The following is an 18,721-nucleotide window of genomic DNA, read 5'->3' as shown; positions in this document are numbered from 1 at the left end:
AAAATAACTTTGAGTCATTTGTACAAAAGCAATTCATGTTTAGTGGTGAAATGTCACAAGGTACAAATAACTACACAAAAGAGAACAAAAATTACTTGGCATTTCCCCACCCAGTATCAACCAGCATCTGTATAGTTTGGGGTTAAGGGCAGATATTTTGGACTTTTGCTACCTTGGATTTCATGTCCTCTCCCCACTTCCCAGCTGTGTGACCTTGAACATGTTACTACATTTTTCTGTGCCCCATTTCTTTATCCGTAAAATGTCATCAGCTATAATACTACTTACAACATAGGGTTGTCCTGAAGATTAAATGAGTTAATAGATGTAGACGTCTTAGAGTACTGCCAGTCACACAGTCAATACTCTGTCAATGTTTGTTGTCCATTAACCTCCAAGCACATGCTGGATGGTCAGCTGTCAGCCTTGTATACCACCACCCACTTCTAAGGACATCTCTTCTTTGCAGAGAGGAAGCCATGTTTGGGGTTAGAATTTGCCTACGAGAGGAACCCATCAAGGTTTGGAAGGCAAAGTGTTGTGATACATTACTTTGAGGAGGTTTAAGGGGCCAGAGGTAAAGGCAGCTGTGAAGTCCTCATCAGCCTCTCGGGGTTCTCAGTAGTTTCTGTTTCACAGCTGCAGACAGATATTTCCAAAGACTCAAGAATTTGTGATTTGGAAGATACAGTAGCTGCTGCAGTAAAACATTATAGGTAAGTCAGGTATAGCGTCATGACTAAGGATGGACTGGCTGCTTCTAATTACGCTAGACAACTTGAGGAAAAAATAAAGGATGACATTACTCAAGATCCAGATAAGAAGTTAGAAATCAACTATGAACTGATTGTCCTATTTCTTAGAGCCACGAGGTCAAAATTTCTTAAAAAATAAAATAAAAAATCTAAAATCTGTGCTAGAGTACCAGGATTACTATACAAACTGAATTTGTAATCATGCCGTTTCTTATGATAAAGTAAGGAAATTGAGTAGAGGAAAAAAATCAAGACCCTAAAAATTGGGATGGGGACTTTTGGACAGTCTTCAATGAAATCGAAAAACCTGAACTCACAAATTCCTCTGAGTCTCCCTTCCTGGCAGAAGTAACCCTTATTCCACTTCTGAATTTAACTTTCTCTTTCCTGAAGAACCTGAGATGACTTCTTATCAAATCATAGCCTTGTAAGAAAACTGTTGATCCTCCCCATGACCCACATCTACTTCTTCTCATTGTTTCTAGTCTCACATCTTAGCAGATCACAGGTACAAAGTGTGACAAGGAGGAAATACTGCACACACAAAAAGAATTTCAGGACTTTGCCAATTATTTCTGAAGACTATTGTGTGCAGCCATATATATATACATACATATATATATGTGTATATATATATTCTAAAGAAGATAGACTAGATTAAAAAGAATGTGAGATTTGAACTGTTGAACTTATTGATATAAATACATCCACCAGAGATTTGTAGTTCAAGGAGGATGGTAGTGACTCTATCAGTTTGCTTGAGTGATTGAAAAAAACCTGGACCTAACACAGCCTTGCAGTAAATAGAGTCAAAATTCCAAAACTTCTTTGGTATACTGTAGAAAAAGATCAACAAACAATGGCCCATGGGCCAAATACAGCCTGCAAAATGTTTTTGTAATTAAAGTTTGACTGGAACATAGCTGTGCTCATTACTTTATGTATTGCCTACAGCTCCTTTTATAACAGAACAGAGTTGAGTAGTTGTGACAGAGATCATATTACCCACAAAACCTAAAATTTTACTAGCTGGCCCTTTAATGAAAACATTTGTTGACGCTTGCTCTGAGAAGAAAAATCCGAAGGGTGAGGGAGGGGCTGGAGTGAAATTTATTGTGTGATCTGCTTACCCATCCCCTTATCTATTTCCTCTGGAAGATCCAGAGAACTCCCTCTTCACCAAGGTCATGAGAAATACATGGGTAAAAGTGAAGGATGTTTGAGAAACTCTGAAATTCAGTGGAAAATGCTACCATTGAAAAGGGTTCCCTGATTTCAACTAGAATGATGGAATCCTGGAATAGCAAAGGTCAAATGGAATACTTAATTGCTAGTGACAAGGTTCGGGTAATTACTGTAGTGTGCAGCAGGCCAAGAGTAATCATCAGAATAGTTTGACCTATGGATATTTTTGCCAGTGATTAACTGATCAGGGTGGCCCTGGGATTAGACCTACCATGTATAGTATAAATGGATGTTCTACTAAAGCCTTACCTGATCCCTAAAAGCAAAGTAAGTGAGTCACAGCCCCTAACACTATTCCCAGCCAGAGTCAATCCACAGACTGGATGAGGAAGGACCCTGCTACACTGTCAAGAACTTACATATAAACACTTCTCCCAGCCTAACACAAAGGGACCTATGGTTATTTACTTGGGCAACTATGCACTGGGTTAAAAGAAGGAAAGGTCTAAACATTTCAAGGATTCCTGCCACTGAATCTGAACTGATGCTAAATCCTTGGGATTCCAAATCCCACTGTAGTCCACCAGCCCAGCAGAGTGGGAAATTATGGAGGTCAAATGATAAATGGAGTATGGGCCCAGATCCATCCCATAGTAGACCCAGTGGATTCCTGAAACCATCCTCTAGCAAGGTCATGACCTCTGTAACAGAGAACTATTAACCATTCAAAAAGCATCTTCTGGATGCTACTGGCTGCTATAAACACTAAGAACATTACCATGAAACATCAAATGACTAGGCAACCAGAAACACTCATCATGATATGGGCATTAAACTCACAAAATCATAATTTTGGATTTGACATAGGAACAGGGTACATGAATATTAGACACAGGTAGATTATTTTGATACTTACTCTTATTCATTCAACAAATTCAAATCTTCAGATTCAGTATCTCCAGAACAGGACATTCATAGATTTTCAGGTCATACTGCTTTTTCTCTGTAAAAGTCTTTTTACCAACTTGAGCTTTCTTTAATCTTTCTTTTAGAATATTTGTTTTGTGTCACTCAATCAGGTACCTGATAGATTTTTTTCAGAACTATTTTAAGTCCTTACATATAAGTTCTTTGTTATTGTTATGGATTGAGTTGCATCTTCCCAAAACTCATATTTTGAAGGCTTAACCCCTCTATGTGACTTTTTGGAGATAGGTTTTTTAAGATAATAAAAGTTAAATGAGGTCATATGGGTGGGGCCCCAATCCAATAGGACTGGGGTCCTTATAAGAAAGAACAACAGTGACCTCTCTCTACACATGCACAGAGAAAAGGCCATACGGAAGATACAGTGAGAAAGAGGCTACCTGTAAGCCATGGCATCCTGTCATGGTAGCCCTAGCAGACTAATACGGTGATACACAGCATATATTTGGACACATGGTAATTATTAAATAAAGTTTTATTTAACTAGTTAGAGTTGAAAAATAAAGATTAAAGCATCTAAAACAGTTATGAAAAAGAAGAAGCATGTGCAATGAAGAACAAAATAGGATATTCTGGCTGTGTGTAAGCAAGAAGTTTTTACATCCAAATATTCTGTATGTGTTAATTGCTTGTAACCTTGAAGATATTTCCCTTTAGGAATAATATGATACTTGCTAGTTAAATTTAGCTAGGTCAGATATTTTCATAGTCCATTCTCTGCTCCCACCTCCCTTGACCATGATTATTTTATCATTGAAATTTCAGTATAAATTCTATTCCTCATAGAGATTTTTTTCTCTCATCACAATGTCTAAAATTGCCCCAGGCACTATCCCATTACCCTATTTTATTTTCCTCATAACGTTTATCTAACTTGAAATCATCTTAAATGTTTGTTTTCTTTTTGTTTTTGTATCTTCCAGTAAAATATAAATTCCTTGTTACCTTGTTTTTGTGCTCACTGCAGTATCCCCAGCACCTAAAAAACATCATAGGGACTCAATAAATATTATATGAGACAAATATTTTTGGACCTGACTACAAGAAATCTTTGAACCAAAGATTTATGGCCTACAATGTGGCCTACATTTTGTATATTAACTTCAATTCTTCCAACATTTATCCCTTCATTTTTCTTTTTATTATCTGATTTCATCTCACTATGTTATATATATCTATGTGAAGCATCCAAACTATTTTTGGAGTAAGGCAGCATATAAATAAGCAAACAAAAATCAAGGTAGGTTTAGGTTTCAGGAGATTCCCCCGAAATGTGTTTACTCTGAAATGAACATGAGGTATACCACAAAATAAGTATTTAAATATATATATTATATATATTATATATTGCATTATATATTATATTATATATCTATATATTATATATGATACTATATATAGTTAGATACTTGTTTTGTAGTATATGTCAGGTTTATTACAGAGTACATATATAATATAGTACATAATTATGTAACAATTTAACACATAATAGTGTGTTAAATAATATATATATAATATTTTATATAATAATATATAATATTTTATATTATATAATTTATACTACCTAATATTCTTAGATACATAAGAAAGAACAAATATATACAATATACTTTCTAATGGCTTACATATACTACTTTGATTTTTCTTGTTCTCTGTCACCCCCTCCTCCTTCCACGATCCATTATCTGTATTTTTCTGCCTGGCTTTCTGTCCCTCAGGGGTGGCCTCCAGAGCAGCATTGCTCAGGTTCTCTTGCCATCTGGCTCCCAGTTGGATTCAGCCAATGGCAGGCACCCACAGGAGCCTGGAGGATGGGAAAAGATGAAGATTGGGTATTTATCACCCTGAGCCCATAACCGCAGTCCCTTCCTGCCTTGGCACTGGTCTGACAGCAATTGTGCTCCCCTGTGACCTCAGATCCCATCAGACCACCTTTCTTCCACAACCCCAACTTCCATCATGTGTCAGGACATCCTTCCCTCCTCCTACTCCCTCAGACTTAAGGGTGGCAATGGCTCCCCACTGCTGCTGATTTCAAGGGGCTTTACCTTTTGGGATGCCTTAACCCTGCCCCACTACTGTAATTAGTTCCTTCAGCTGTCTCTCTCTAGTTAAAACCTTTGAATATGCCATTTCATTCCTCCCAGGAACCAGGCTGAATTTAATAATGAAGAGATCTTTGGCTGTGTTTAGGAAAAATAGGGAAGTGGTAAAACTACTCCTAAGCATATAATCAGGCAGTAAATATATTTAAAATGTAATATATGTAAGGCACTGTGATCTTTTCTATAATAGCTATAATGTTGTATAAGACATGATTCCTTTCCTCAAGGGAACATTTAAACAAAGGGAAAAATAAATTACTCTGTATATCCTGATGTTAAAAGGAACAATTCCTGTTGTCTCCATTTTGGCTGAGGTCCCCAAATCTGAGGACAAAGGATATTAATATCTTTTCACAGTAATAAAGATATGTTAGATCATCCTTTCTAAGAGATGACTCACAATATATCAGGCAACTCTTGGTCATCACTCACCTTGAAAGCACATAGGGATGGGGAGGGAAGGGATGTCAAGAGAACTTTATTGGGACACATTCCTGTGTCTTTTCAAACGTGAGAGATTTTCAGGAACCAGTATCTGACTCATGTCTGAAAAGTAGTCTAAATGTAAAAAGCTGGCTGAATCTTTGTTGGAATATTAAAAAGAATGTACCGTATTCTTACCAATGATGGTTTGTTTCCTGAAGCCATATGTGGTCTTTGATGATGAAGGAACATGATCCTGAATTGCCTTAAAACTCTATGCAATTTTTAAACAAGGAAAAATGGACTTGGGGAATCCAGGGATTGTGTGGGAGGTATACAGGGAAAGTGATCTGAGGACTGAAGCCAGAGTTCCCATTGGGGAATCGCTAAAGAGCTCTTCTGAGAAAGGATCAGCATCTGGATAGCTGCTCCCATGCCTGATTGCACGTTTACCAGTCAAGCTACACCCTTGTACACTTTGCCTCTACCTTCTCTTTCATTCCTCCCTCAAAAGGAGCCCTGAGACCACAGTGAATGGAGGAGGGAGAGTGGAAGAGCAAGGTGGGGGACATAATAAGATTTCTGAGCTGTGGGAGAAAAAAAATATTTCAATTGGATGAGAGATTTAACATTTAATTATTAGATTGGACTGGACCTTTTACTAGAACTAGAAAATGAAATAACTAGTTCACTTTGAAAATAATGAGGAAGGATTTGGGATCAACCCAAAATATCTCAAGGAGTGAGAAAAGGAGATTCAACAGCACACGGAGAAAATAGAGTGATGAAAGAATAGAGTTGCTTTTTGATTGGCTGACCTCTACTTAATCCAATTTATTCAGTAATAAAGGGGTCAACACTTTGATTGAAGGAGGAATAAATGTGATCCTAGAAGACCTCAAAATTACAATTTGGCTTGAATAAAAAATACTATATCTTCTCAAGCAGGAGGTATAACCATGTTAATTAAATTGACCAATTCCTACTAACCTATTGGTCAAAACCATATTCAAGATGAAAATTTTATTTAGTTTGGCTGAGAAAAAGTTTCACCAAATTGCCCAAGGAATTTCAAGATTCTATTTAAACTCATAGCAAAGTTTGTAGCATAGTTTTAAAAATCATTGCTGCAAACCCTCTACTTTGACATTTTTTTGTATACCAACATTGTCATATGATTTTCATTCTTCTGCATCCAGGATCCAGGAAATTCAAGCATTAGACATGAAACTTAAATATAGTAGTAGTAGTAGTAATAGAAGTAGTAGTGGCAGAATTATGATAATAATAATTTTTAAAGTGTTTAGTACTTACGATACACAAGGCAAAGTGCTAGGTGCTTTGCATGTGACATTTTTTTTAATTTTAATAATCCTAGATGACATTAAATAATAGTGTTTGAATTTCTAATATGTCCTTACAATGCCATCAGATCTAAGTAAAGGAAAAAAGAACACGTCGAAGCCATAGAAGATCATTAGTTTATAGTCAAAGCAGATTTCAATGAAACTGGGTCTTATGAATTTTCCCTTTCCTAGCACCTAACACAGTACATGAAGTAGCTGATATGGAGTAGACCATTTGATACATATTTTTTAAATGAATTGATGTTAAGTAAATGTTGAATGAATATCTACAAGACTGAACTTTTTATATCTTTGTAACAGAGGTTATGTAATAAAAATAGAATTCAAATTCTTAAAATTACGCATATTTCAAGTAAATATAAATTCATATCCAGCTATTTCATCCCCATTCATTTTAACGCTATTTATTCACTGCTGAAAGTGAAAAACATTCAACTCAACAATTAAGGATATTAAACTCTTGACAATGATAATGCCCTAACTGAGGTTAATTTGGGATCTATTAAAATCTGATTGAATTTTTAACTCTGCGAGAAGGATATTAATATTCAACAAGATTTTTTTTTTCTCAACTAAAACACACAAGGCAATCTAACAATAAGGACCTGATCTAAATGAATGAAAGCTGTGAAACGGAAACTGTGGCTTTTAGCAACAGTTATTAAGCAATAATGATCTGCTTAATTAGAATTAAGTAAAGGAAGTTGTCCTTTTGCACCATTCCAGAAGCATAGCCTGAGGTATTTGGCTGTCTGTCCATTCTATAGATGAAGCAAACAAACGTCCTCAAATTCAAAATTCAGTTCTAATTGTCACCTCCTCCATGAAGATTTTACTGACCTTCCCAGACCAAGACATTGGTTCTGTCCTCTGGTTTATACCTTTAAATTAGTAAAGAGTTTGACTACAAAAATAAAAATAAATTGAAATTGAAGGAGGACACAGGGCAACAACATACAGTAGGTTTTAGTCATCTATGGAGTAGTGTCATAAGTTCATTCCCCAATTTCATTTTAGAGCAGAATCATGCATACAACATGCAGATTTCCATGAGAAAGAGGAAGAGAGAAATGGCCAGCTGTTGACTTAACATCCGTTCCAAGAAACTTACAGTTTGCATCTTGTTCTTGCTAGTTGTAAAAACGAATCCAAATATTAAAGGACTGTGGTGGTATTTGGGATATGCACAACTGCTAAGGATTCTTAGATGACGCGTTCTCGAGAAGATGGCGTATTTTTGAGGAAAGGTCAGAGTTTGAATTGTAATGTCTGTTGTTTGTATTCAGTGGAATATGGAAGACAAGTGGATCTACAGACTCTGGGGCCACTTCCCCATCATCTCAGCAAATACTCTCCCTCCCCTAGCCCCATACACTCTACCTTCCTTCAGTATTCGATGGGGGTGCAAATGAGGAAAGTTTTATGTGAACACATATACATATTTATTGAATTATCCAAAAGACCTAAAAGTGGGGGAAATTACTGACAAAGCTAATACTGGGAAATAGAAGACAGCCTAAATGAAGAGTGATCCTGAAATCTCAAAGCTATACATTAGACCGGGTGGAAGGAGGGCTGAAAGTAAGGAAATGATCTTGTGCATTACACTAGACTTTTCTAATGGGGATAATAAAACCAAATGTCCAATTGTACTTTAGAAATAGCAGTGATTTTGTGGGAAACATTTAAAATAATCTTACACTTATGGCACACAACTATTTTTATAATAAAGTGCCAACTCTGTTTTGCAAAGAGAGAAGCTGAGGGAAAAAACACAGTATCATCAGCTGGCTCCAATAAGAATTATTGAGAATTAACTCCAATAAGAGATATTCTAAATTTTCCAATTTTTCCAATTATTCCATATGTCCGTGGCTTATCATGTAACTGAGTCCTATGTAAAAATCTGTGAGTGCTATGAAAGATAGTTAAGTTTGGACCCAAGATTTTGCACTGAAGCTTTAACACTTTAGACTGGGTCTTTTCTACTCTCTTTTAGTCATGGTTTTTTTCCTCCTGCATTTGGGGACAATACCTTACAGAAATTGAGAGATAATTTACAACACTATATGTAAATACTTGGCTACAGTGCCAGATAGCTGGTATGACTTAACAAATTAGGGCAGTATTTATTGTGGCTGTCTGGATTGGCACTGGAAAACAATCACATCTTTTAGTCACATATGATTCAACGAAAGAGTCTGGAGAAACAGTGCCTAAGGGATGCACTGTTAGATAAGATGTGAATTCAGTAGTTCTCTAGGCTCCAGTTTTGATAGAGACATGCCCTTAGGTTGCCTCCATGGAATAGTCTCAGCTATTACACTGATCCTAATAAATAATAAAGTGTGGCAGATACGAAAGTAATTTATATTCATGGATTAGCTGGGTGCATAGGTTTAATAATATTGACATTACAGTAACATTCTTAATAGCACATTGTCACAGCATCATCTGTTAAGTATTTCTTCCCAATGCATTTCATACCCTGCCTAATAATAATTTGTTAAAGGCAATGTAGCTGCACATATTAATTCTTTCGATGTGAACATCACATTCTTGAATGGCACATGACTTAATTCATGATAACTTGGGTTGTGATTATATGAATAGAAACTCATCCTCATCTGAATGGGAAGAGTGCACATTTGTAGCCTTATTACAGTTGGGAAATTGAAATGTGAAAGGAGTGACAACTGCTAAGATCTGCAATAGAAAACATTTGACTAAATGCAGTGTAACTGTTCTATGTCACCCTTGCCTCTCATCCCTTCGTATTTCATCCTCTGACTCTGAAATATATAGCAAGATAGTTGAGAATGAAATGAAGTTATGATCCTCTTCCTCAGTTACCTAGATTATATTTAGCTGTCCATTTCACCTGGGTTAGTTCAAAATAAAATTCGTGGCACTCAACCAGTCACATTTTTTATCTCTCTTACTTATAAGAATGCCTTAAGTTTCATTCCCTTATTCAATAAGCATTTATTGATCACCTGCTGTCATATGGCACTGGATTAGGCACTGTAGATCCAAGATGAAAGACAGATATCCTGTCTACAAAGCATCATAATCAAGGATGCAGATTTTATAACAAATTAGAGATTGAAAGGAAAGATCACAGGCAAGCTGCAGCAATAGCTGTCAAAACTTCTAGATACAACATGCATCTACTTATGATTTTTAAAAACAAGTTGTTTGCCTTCTAAAATTATGTCACCAAATACAACAAAATACAAGATTGCATAAGGGTGCTTTAAATAGTTGATGTCAAATGTGGTAGACAGGTCTGATTCTATGTCTTCCTAACTACTCATGCTAGAAATATTGTTAAGACCCACGAGAAATATTTCTTCCTGCCATGTGTATTCCCATTTTAAATTATTTTACCTCTTGTACTATTTGTGATTTTGCATACTTTATACAAATTATCCCCTAGACAAATTTATCAATTTACACTTCAATTGGTATCCCCATCTCGTTGAAAAGCATCAATAGAAAGGTGACAAACAATTCACTCTTCTGTCATTTGTATATATCAATGATGTCTTCATTGCTCTACAGGTAGTATGAATAATATGAATTAGAAGGATAGATCCTCTTGCCTCAATTTTTCATCTCTCTTCACAGACAGATATAGTTTTTCTGGTTTTCAATCTCAATTCTTTCAAAAACAAATAACAAGGTGATCTTAAAATTTATGTTGCTATTCAAAGGACCAAAAGTAATCAAACCAATCTTGAAATAAAAAGAGAAGCATTAGAGGATTCAAACTTCCCAAGTTTAAAAATTACTACTAAGCTACAAGAATCAAAACATTGTGTGATATTGGCATAAGGATAATCATCGATCAATCTAATAGAATTGATAGTCCAGATATAAATCTTTACTTTTACTGTCAATTCATTTTTGACAAGGATGTCAAGACAATTAAACTGAAAAAGTAGTCTTATCAAGAAAAGGTGCTAGGACAATTGGATATTCACACACAAAAGAATGAAGTTTGACACCCTACCTCACACATGTACAGCAATTAACACAGAATGGATTAAATATCTAAATGTGGGAGTTAAAACTATAAAACTCTTAGAGAAAAACCATTGAGGTAAATCTTCATGACCTTGGGTTAGGCAATGATTTGTTAGCTATGACACCAGAAGAACAGGAATAAAAGAAAATGTAGGTAAATTGAACATTTTCAAAATTGAAACTTTTGAGCTTCAAAGGACATCATCACAAACATAAAGAGATAATGCACAGAATGGGAGAAAATATTTGCAAATCACATGTCTGATAAAGGACTTGTATCCAGAACATATAAGGAACTATTATATTGTTAGCAATCAGGAAATGCAAATCAAACTACAATGAGATATCGCTTTACACTCAATAGGATGGCTATAATCAAAAAGACAGATAATTAAAAATGAGGATATGGAGAAATCAAACTCTCGTATACTGCTGGTGGGAATGTAAAATAGTGCAGCCACTTTGGAAAACAAATAGCAGTTCCTCAAAAGTTTAAACATAGAGCTACTATATGATCTAGCAATTACATTTCTACATATATATTCAACAGAAGGGAAAATATGTATCTACATGAAAACTTGTATGAGTGTTCATAGCAACATTATTCATTATAGTTAAAAAATTAGAAATAATCCAAATGCCCATTAACTGATGAGTGGCTTCTTTCATTCAGCATAATATTTTCACTGTTCACATGTGTTACAGTATATATTAGTTCTTTATTTCTTGTTATTGCTGAATAATATTCCATTGTATGGCGGTAAGAGAGTAAGAGGCTAAAAAGGAGAAAGCAGAACACTGAAAACTAGTGAAGAAAGTATTTTGAGGATAAAAGAATAACAAATTTGCACCCCAATGTTCATAGCAGCACTATTTACAATAGCCAAGACATGGAAGCAACCTAAGTGTCCGTCGACAGATGAATGGATAAAGAAGATGTGTTGTGTGTGTGTGTGTGTGTGTGTGTATATATATATATATATATATACACACACAAGGCTGTGTCCTTGTATTTTGGGTTTTTTTTTAAATGAATGATATTATGGCCTATAGAACATGCATGGAGAAATCTAATGACATTGGAGATGGTGATGGTGTCGTAAAGAGGTAGGTAAATTGATGTATAAGGTAGTGGGAGGGTATAGAAGTTCTCTTCTGGCTGCCTCTGGGTTTTTTTGTTGTTACTTTCCATCTTGTAGGAGTTTCAAAAGATTTTTTTTTAGAGCAGTTTTAGGTTCACAGCAAAATTGACTGGAAGGTGCAGAGAGTTTCTGCACATGCACAGCCTCCCCCATTATCAACATCCCCTCAGAGTGGTACATTTGTTACAACTGATGAGTCTACATTGAGCTGCTTCTGTTTTTATCAACGGAATATGAAACAAGCTTCTGAGCTGTGAGTGAGGAGGAGGAAAGCAGATTGAAAGTTTTAGATGTGAAATATTCTCCTGGACAATGAGAGAGTGAGCCAAATGGGAAAATGACTGAGAAAACTTAATGGAATTGACACTCACTATCAAGGGCCCATTGGCCAGGTCATAAATTCAATTTGAGGCCAGACATTGTAGTTGGCGGATTGTGATTGCCTCATTCCTTTCTTTGAAAGGAAGCACATAGCAGGAGAAGAGTTGGAGTTTAACAAAACTGGATTTTTACCAGTTGTATATGACAAAGGGGGAGACACAAGACAGTAAGCGTTTATACATGAGAATAGGATAATGATGGACCACCCAATCTGAGCTTCCTTGGTTGAATCCTTGGATGCAGAACCTGTGGATAAGGAGGGCTGACCATATAGAGCTTATAAAGAAGTACAGTCTGCATGGCTCATTCAAGTTTACAAGCTGTGTTTATAATCACAGATGTGGCTGGCCCTCCACACTTCCTACAATAATTTGGAAAACTTAAGACGACATGAGTACATGAAACATCACTTGCCATCAAAAAGGAGGAATTTGAAGGTTTAACCAGTTCATCTAATTTTTTATTGGTACAAGGAGGTAAATCAGAACACCTGATCATGTTGTGCTGTGAGATACTGTATTCATTAGTATTATTTCCATTTCCTTTGATTATAGCCAAGAGCTTTATCCCCCCATGCAGAATACATAAGGCCTGCGTATCCACTTGCCAATGGACCACTGGATGGGATGAAGACAGCTCATTCTTTATTCCACTTCAATCCCTGGCCTGTATGATGGTACTGTCCACAAGGGGGTGACACAATGCCAAGTATCCTTGTGATTTTTATGACCTGGACATCTGTCTAGTATATATTAGACTAGGACCACAGGTTCTGCCACAGAGGTCATGGGAATACTGCCAGATGGTAATGAATTTTAGCCACTGAGGACTTCAGCTGGATACAAACAAATGACCTAAGGGGATGAGATTCCATATCTTACTTCAAATCCTTTCAAGCTAACCTCTCCTTCCAAGATATGATTACAAATGCAACATTAATGCAGAAATAGACTTGAAGCCATGGAGTAGCATTAAGACAAATAATTTGGATAACATGGCCAAAATTAAACACTTAGATACGGAACCAAATAATTCATGTTTTTTGCTAGCCTCTATACTTCTTTCTTTCGTCTGAGACAGAAAAAAGAATAATAAAAATCTGCCACATTTGTTGTCCTCTTTTGTTAACCCCAAAATAGAAAATGTTATTATAATTATTGTATCACTCACAACAGTCACAGAATAATGTATAATAAAATGACACTGGAATTATAGCCAAAGGATAGAGTGTTTTGTTAAGAAAAATTTAATTTTCTAATAAACAGAGTTGTTTTTATTTGTTTTGGTTTTATTTTTGCTTTAGTTTCAACTCTTACTAACTTTTCCATGTTTATAAGTAATTACCTCAATAATATAGTAAATGTAAATGAGTTTTTTATAGTGTCTTATGATCATAATAATAAATCTTTATTTGCAGGGTGGAAGGAACTCTTTATACATGAGCTTTTTTTTTTTGCTCACTTTAATAAGTGATCGAATTTCTATATATTAATATTAATTCTATATTAATATTAATATTATAATTAATTATTATGATCATATAATTATTATAATTATATTAATATAATTATATATTGATTATAGAATGTTAATATTCTATATATTAATATATAGAATATATAATTATATATTCTATATATTAATATAAAAATATTCTATATTTTTTGTCTTTCTCCCAAAAATGAGAAGAGAAAAATATTAATTCACTTATGGTCATGATTAGTAGGTATCCAACTAATTCATTTCAGCTAATTAATTGGTGAATTGAGTGTTATTGTAATGGTAATTTTATGATCTCTGAACTCACTTTCTGTATATAAATCCATATGGCAAACTGCATGAGATCTTGGTAGGAACTGTACAGAAAGAATATGGTAGACAAAGTATCAAATTCCCACTTTCTAGGTACTTTTATTTAAACATATTGTCCAAATATGAGGACCCCATGCCATTTCTTCCACACGCAAGGTGGGCCATAATGGAAAATCTCTTTCTTGAGAAATTATGGAGAGTCTCTGGCAAACAGTCCTTTCTCAGTGTTCAGCTGTTAGCAGTCTGGGTGAAGGCTCAGTCTGAAATGTTGGTTTGAAGGCTCCATATTTGTAGGGCTAATAAGGAAATAAAATTTAAAAAATAATATCAAAAACAGTTTTGGGAGGACCTTCAAGATGGCAAAGGAGTAAGATGTGGAGATCACCTTCCTCCCCACAAATACATCAGAAATACATCTACATGTGAAACAACTCCTACAGAACACCTACTGAATGCTGGCAGAAGACCTCAGACTTCTCAAAAGGCAAGAAACTCCCCATGCACCTGGGTAGAGCGAAAGAAAAAACAGAGACAAAAGAATAGGGGTGGGACCTGCATCTCTGGGAGGGAGCTGTGAAGGAGGAAAAGTTTCCACACACTAGGAAGCCCCTTCACTGGCGGAGATGGCAGGTGGCGGGGGGGCGGGGGGAAGCTTCAGAGCCACAGAGGAGAGCATAGCAACAGGGGTGCAGAGGGCAAAGCGGAGAGACTCCTGCACAGAGGATCAGGGCCGACTGGCACTCACCAGCCCGAGAGGCTTGTCTGCTCACCCACCGGGGTGGGCGGGGCTGGGAACTGAGGCTTGGGCTTCCGAGGTCAGATCCCAGGGAGAGGACTGGGGTTGGCGGCGTGAACACAGCCTCAAGGGGGCTAGTGCACCACAGCTAGCCGGGAGGGAGTATGGGAAAAAGTCTGGACCTGCCTAAGAGGCAAGACACCATTGTTTCGGGGGGTGTGAGGAGAGAGGGTTCAGAACACAGCCTAAACGAGCTCCAGAGATGGGCACAAGCCGCGGTTATCACTGCGGACACCACAGACTGGCATGAAACGCTACGGCTGCTGCTGCAGCCACCAAGAAGCCTGTATGCGAGCACAGGTCACTCTCTATACCTCCCCTCCCAGGAGCCTGTGCAGCACGCCACTGCCAGGGTCCTGTGATCCAGGGACAACTTTCCTGGGAGAACACACAGCAGGCCTCAGGCTCTTGCAACGTCACGTCGACCTCTGCCGCTGCAGGCTTGCCCCGCATTCCGTACCCCTCCCTCCCACCGCCTGAGTGAGCCAGAGACCCCTAATCAGCTGCTACTTTAACCCCGTCCCGTCTGGGTGGGAAACAGATGCCCACAGGTGACCTACATGCAGAGGCGGGGCCAAATCCAAGGCTGAACCCCAGGAGCTATTCCAACAAAGAAGAGAAAGGGAAATTTCTCCCCGCAGCATCAGGACCAGCAGATTAAATCTCCACAATCAACTTGATGTACCCTGCATCTGTGGAATACCTGAATACACAGTGAATCATCCCAAAATTGAAGAGGTGGACTTTAGGAGCAACTGTAGACTTGGGGTTTATTCTCTGCGTCTGATTTGTTTCTGGTTTTATGTTTATCTTATTTTAGTATTTAAAGCTTCTTATCACTGGTAGATTTGTTTATTGATTTGGTTGCTCTCTTCCTTTAATTTATATATATATATATTTTTTTCCTTTTTCACTTTTTGTGTGTATGTGTATGCTTCTTTGTGTGATTTTGTCCGTATAGCTTTGTTTTTACCGTTTGTCCTTTTTTTTTTAGTATAGTTTTTAGTGCTTGTTATCATTAGTGGATTTGTTTATTGGTTTGGTTGCTGTCTTCTTTCTTTTTATTTTTAATTTTTTATTCTTAATAATTTCTTTTTATTTTAATGACTTTATTTTTTTTTCTTTCTTTTTTTTTTTTCTCCCTTTTCTTCCAAGCCATGTGGCTGACACGGTCTTGGTCCTCCAGTTGGCTGTCAGGCCTGAGACTCTTAGGTGGGAGAGCCAAGTTCAGGACATTGGACCACCAGAGACTTCCTGGCCCCAAGTAAGATCAAACGGCAAAAGCTGTCTCACAGATCTCCACCTCAATGTTAAGACCCAGCTCCACTCAACGACCAGCAAGCTACAGGCTCTGATTTCACTCTTAGGTGAAATCAACCAATCTTTGAATAATCATTAAGTATTAGTTGGAAATTGCTTAACTACCCAAATGTAGGAATATTCTTGGGGAAACCAAAAAATAAAAAAGGAGAGTCCAATCTGAGGGGCTAATATCCTGGAAGAATAAATAAGGATTATACAAAGAAACCAAAATAAATGACAAGCACTATGTAAGAGAACACAAAGTAGAGAGGCATGGACTCAAGTGCTGTGGAGAATGGTTATCAAAACAATTAAGGAACCCAAAGAGTTTTCTTTACATGTAAGCTAATCTGTTGACTTTTGTCACTTTAAATAAGTTAAAGCAAGATTTTAAAGAATTCATTAATTCTGTTTTAAAATAATGATAAAAATTCATTTTATGTTAACCATAATATTTATCTTGAGGAAAAATAATTTTATCAAAATAAAAAAATAAATAAGAAGAGACATTTTTTCAAATCTCTTTAATGTTGGGCTTAATAGAAGTCAGGTGGATTCTCCTATCTGCTTCTGCATTCATTCTGTCAAGATTCCACATGTCAAGTAACCTCTGGAAAATTCCACACTATAACCCTGAGAAGACAGAGAGAAAGGCTAATAACATCTTAGTCTGATTATGAAAATAGTTTTGATTTCATCACTGATCCCCTGTAGGATGTAAGAACCCCGGGGTCACTGGTCCACACTTTGGGAATCTCTCACATAGGAAATCTGAGAAATAGAGAGTGATAAGATTGAAAGAGTAGGAGAAACTTTAATGGGACATATTTTGTAGTGTGTATACTGGAAGAAATTCAAGTTTAAAGACTTGGATTTGAGACTTCATGAGTCATTTAAACCTTTCTGCCTTTCAATTTCATTGTCTCTTCTATGCAAAGCTGCTATAAGAATGTAATTAGCCAGCTTATATATAAAGGCTTTGTGAACTATAAAGCCTTTTATACCCACTATTATTTTTGTTTAGCATAACCTTGAATTGGGATTCAAAGGATGGATAATTAGCATGTGGATGTCTAGATCAGAGAGAGTGGAAATATTCTATTTTAGTACTATGTCTAATTATCACTTTAGTCCTCATTTCATTGGCCTACTGAAATATTTGACACTGTTTATTTGTTTCTCTCTGTTTAAACACTTTCTTTATTGGGCCATCCATCAGAATTCTGCTCCCCATTTTCTTACCTGGTCACTCCTCCTCAGTCATCTTTGCTGGCTCCACCTGTTCTCTCTGAGCAATACCATTGACCTTCCCCAGGGCACTGGCCTTACCCTCCTTTCCACTCTGTCTGCACTCCTCCCTAAGCAACCTCATCCCATCTCATGGCCTTAAATAGCATCTCTGTGCTGATGAATCCCAAAGTTGCATCCCTAACTTGAAAAACCAGCTGCCTATTTTGCATATCTACTTAGATGTCCAGTGAGAAGCTCATACTTCATAGGTCTAAAAGCAAACCCTACATCCACCTTACTGAGCAATCTCCTATTCCTGATGCCCTTCCTGTTCCCATAGTTTGCAGGACTCCTTGACCTTCTAACACACCCTGCAGGCTCTGCCTCATGTCCTTTTTACAGCCTTTCTCTCTACCTACAGTTCTCCCTCCAAACACACCGGTGGCTCCCTTTTTATTTAATCTTTGCTCTAATGTCACTTCCTCAGTCAGATCTGTTTAAAAACTGCAAGTTCATTAAAATTTGCAAATCTTTGCTCCCCACTCTTTCCTGACATGTTCTATCCTGTGTATTATCTATACTATAGCATAAATTATATATTTATTATATATTTATTTACTTTTTATTTCATTTTTTCTTCCCTTGGGCACCAACTTTGCTTATTTTCTTTCTACCTAAGCTCCGTAAGGACAAGAATTCTTGCTTTACTCTGTATTCCCAGGTTTTAGAATACACAGTGCAGCCAGTAGGCTCTCAAGTGTTTGTTTAATGTATAAATGTCTAGATCAAAATCTGAGGGACTGGCATTAAGGAGCAGAAAATGTCCCTGGTGAGGCTAGAAAGGCAAAGAGGGAAAAGTGGGAGGAGGCAAACGTGGTAAGTGTAAACTGAGCCTGACCGGAAGAGGGTTCATGCTGTAGAGCAGTAGATGGAAATGTGTTCTTAACAACGAACAAAGGTAACCTCCAGGGCTTCCCTGGTGGCGCAGTGGTTGAGAGTCCGCCTGCCAATGCAGGGGACTCGGGTTCGTGCCCTGGTCCGGGAGGATCCCACATGCCGCGGAGTGGCTGGGCGCGTGAGCCATGCCCGCCGAGCCTGCACGTCCGGAGCCTGTGCTCCGCAACGGGAGAGGCCACAACGGTGAGAGGCCCGCGTACCACAAAAAAAAAAAAAAAAAAAGGTATGATGGTTTTTACCTGGGAAGATG

The sequence above is a fragment of the Aethalodelphis obliquidens genome, unplaced genomic scaffold (genome assembly GCF_003676395.1).
Source record: "Aethalodelphis obliquidens isolate GAN/ISIS:26980383/991018 unplaced genomic scaffold, ASM367639v1 scaffold36, whole genome shotgun sequence".
Lineage (NCBI taxonomy): Eukaryota > Metazoa > Chordata > Mammalia > Artiodactyla > Delphinidae > Aethalodelphis > Aethalodelphis obliquidens.
Note: the sequence above shows the minus strand (reverse complement) of the source record.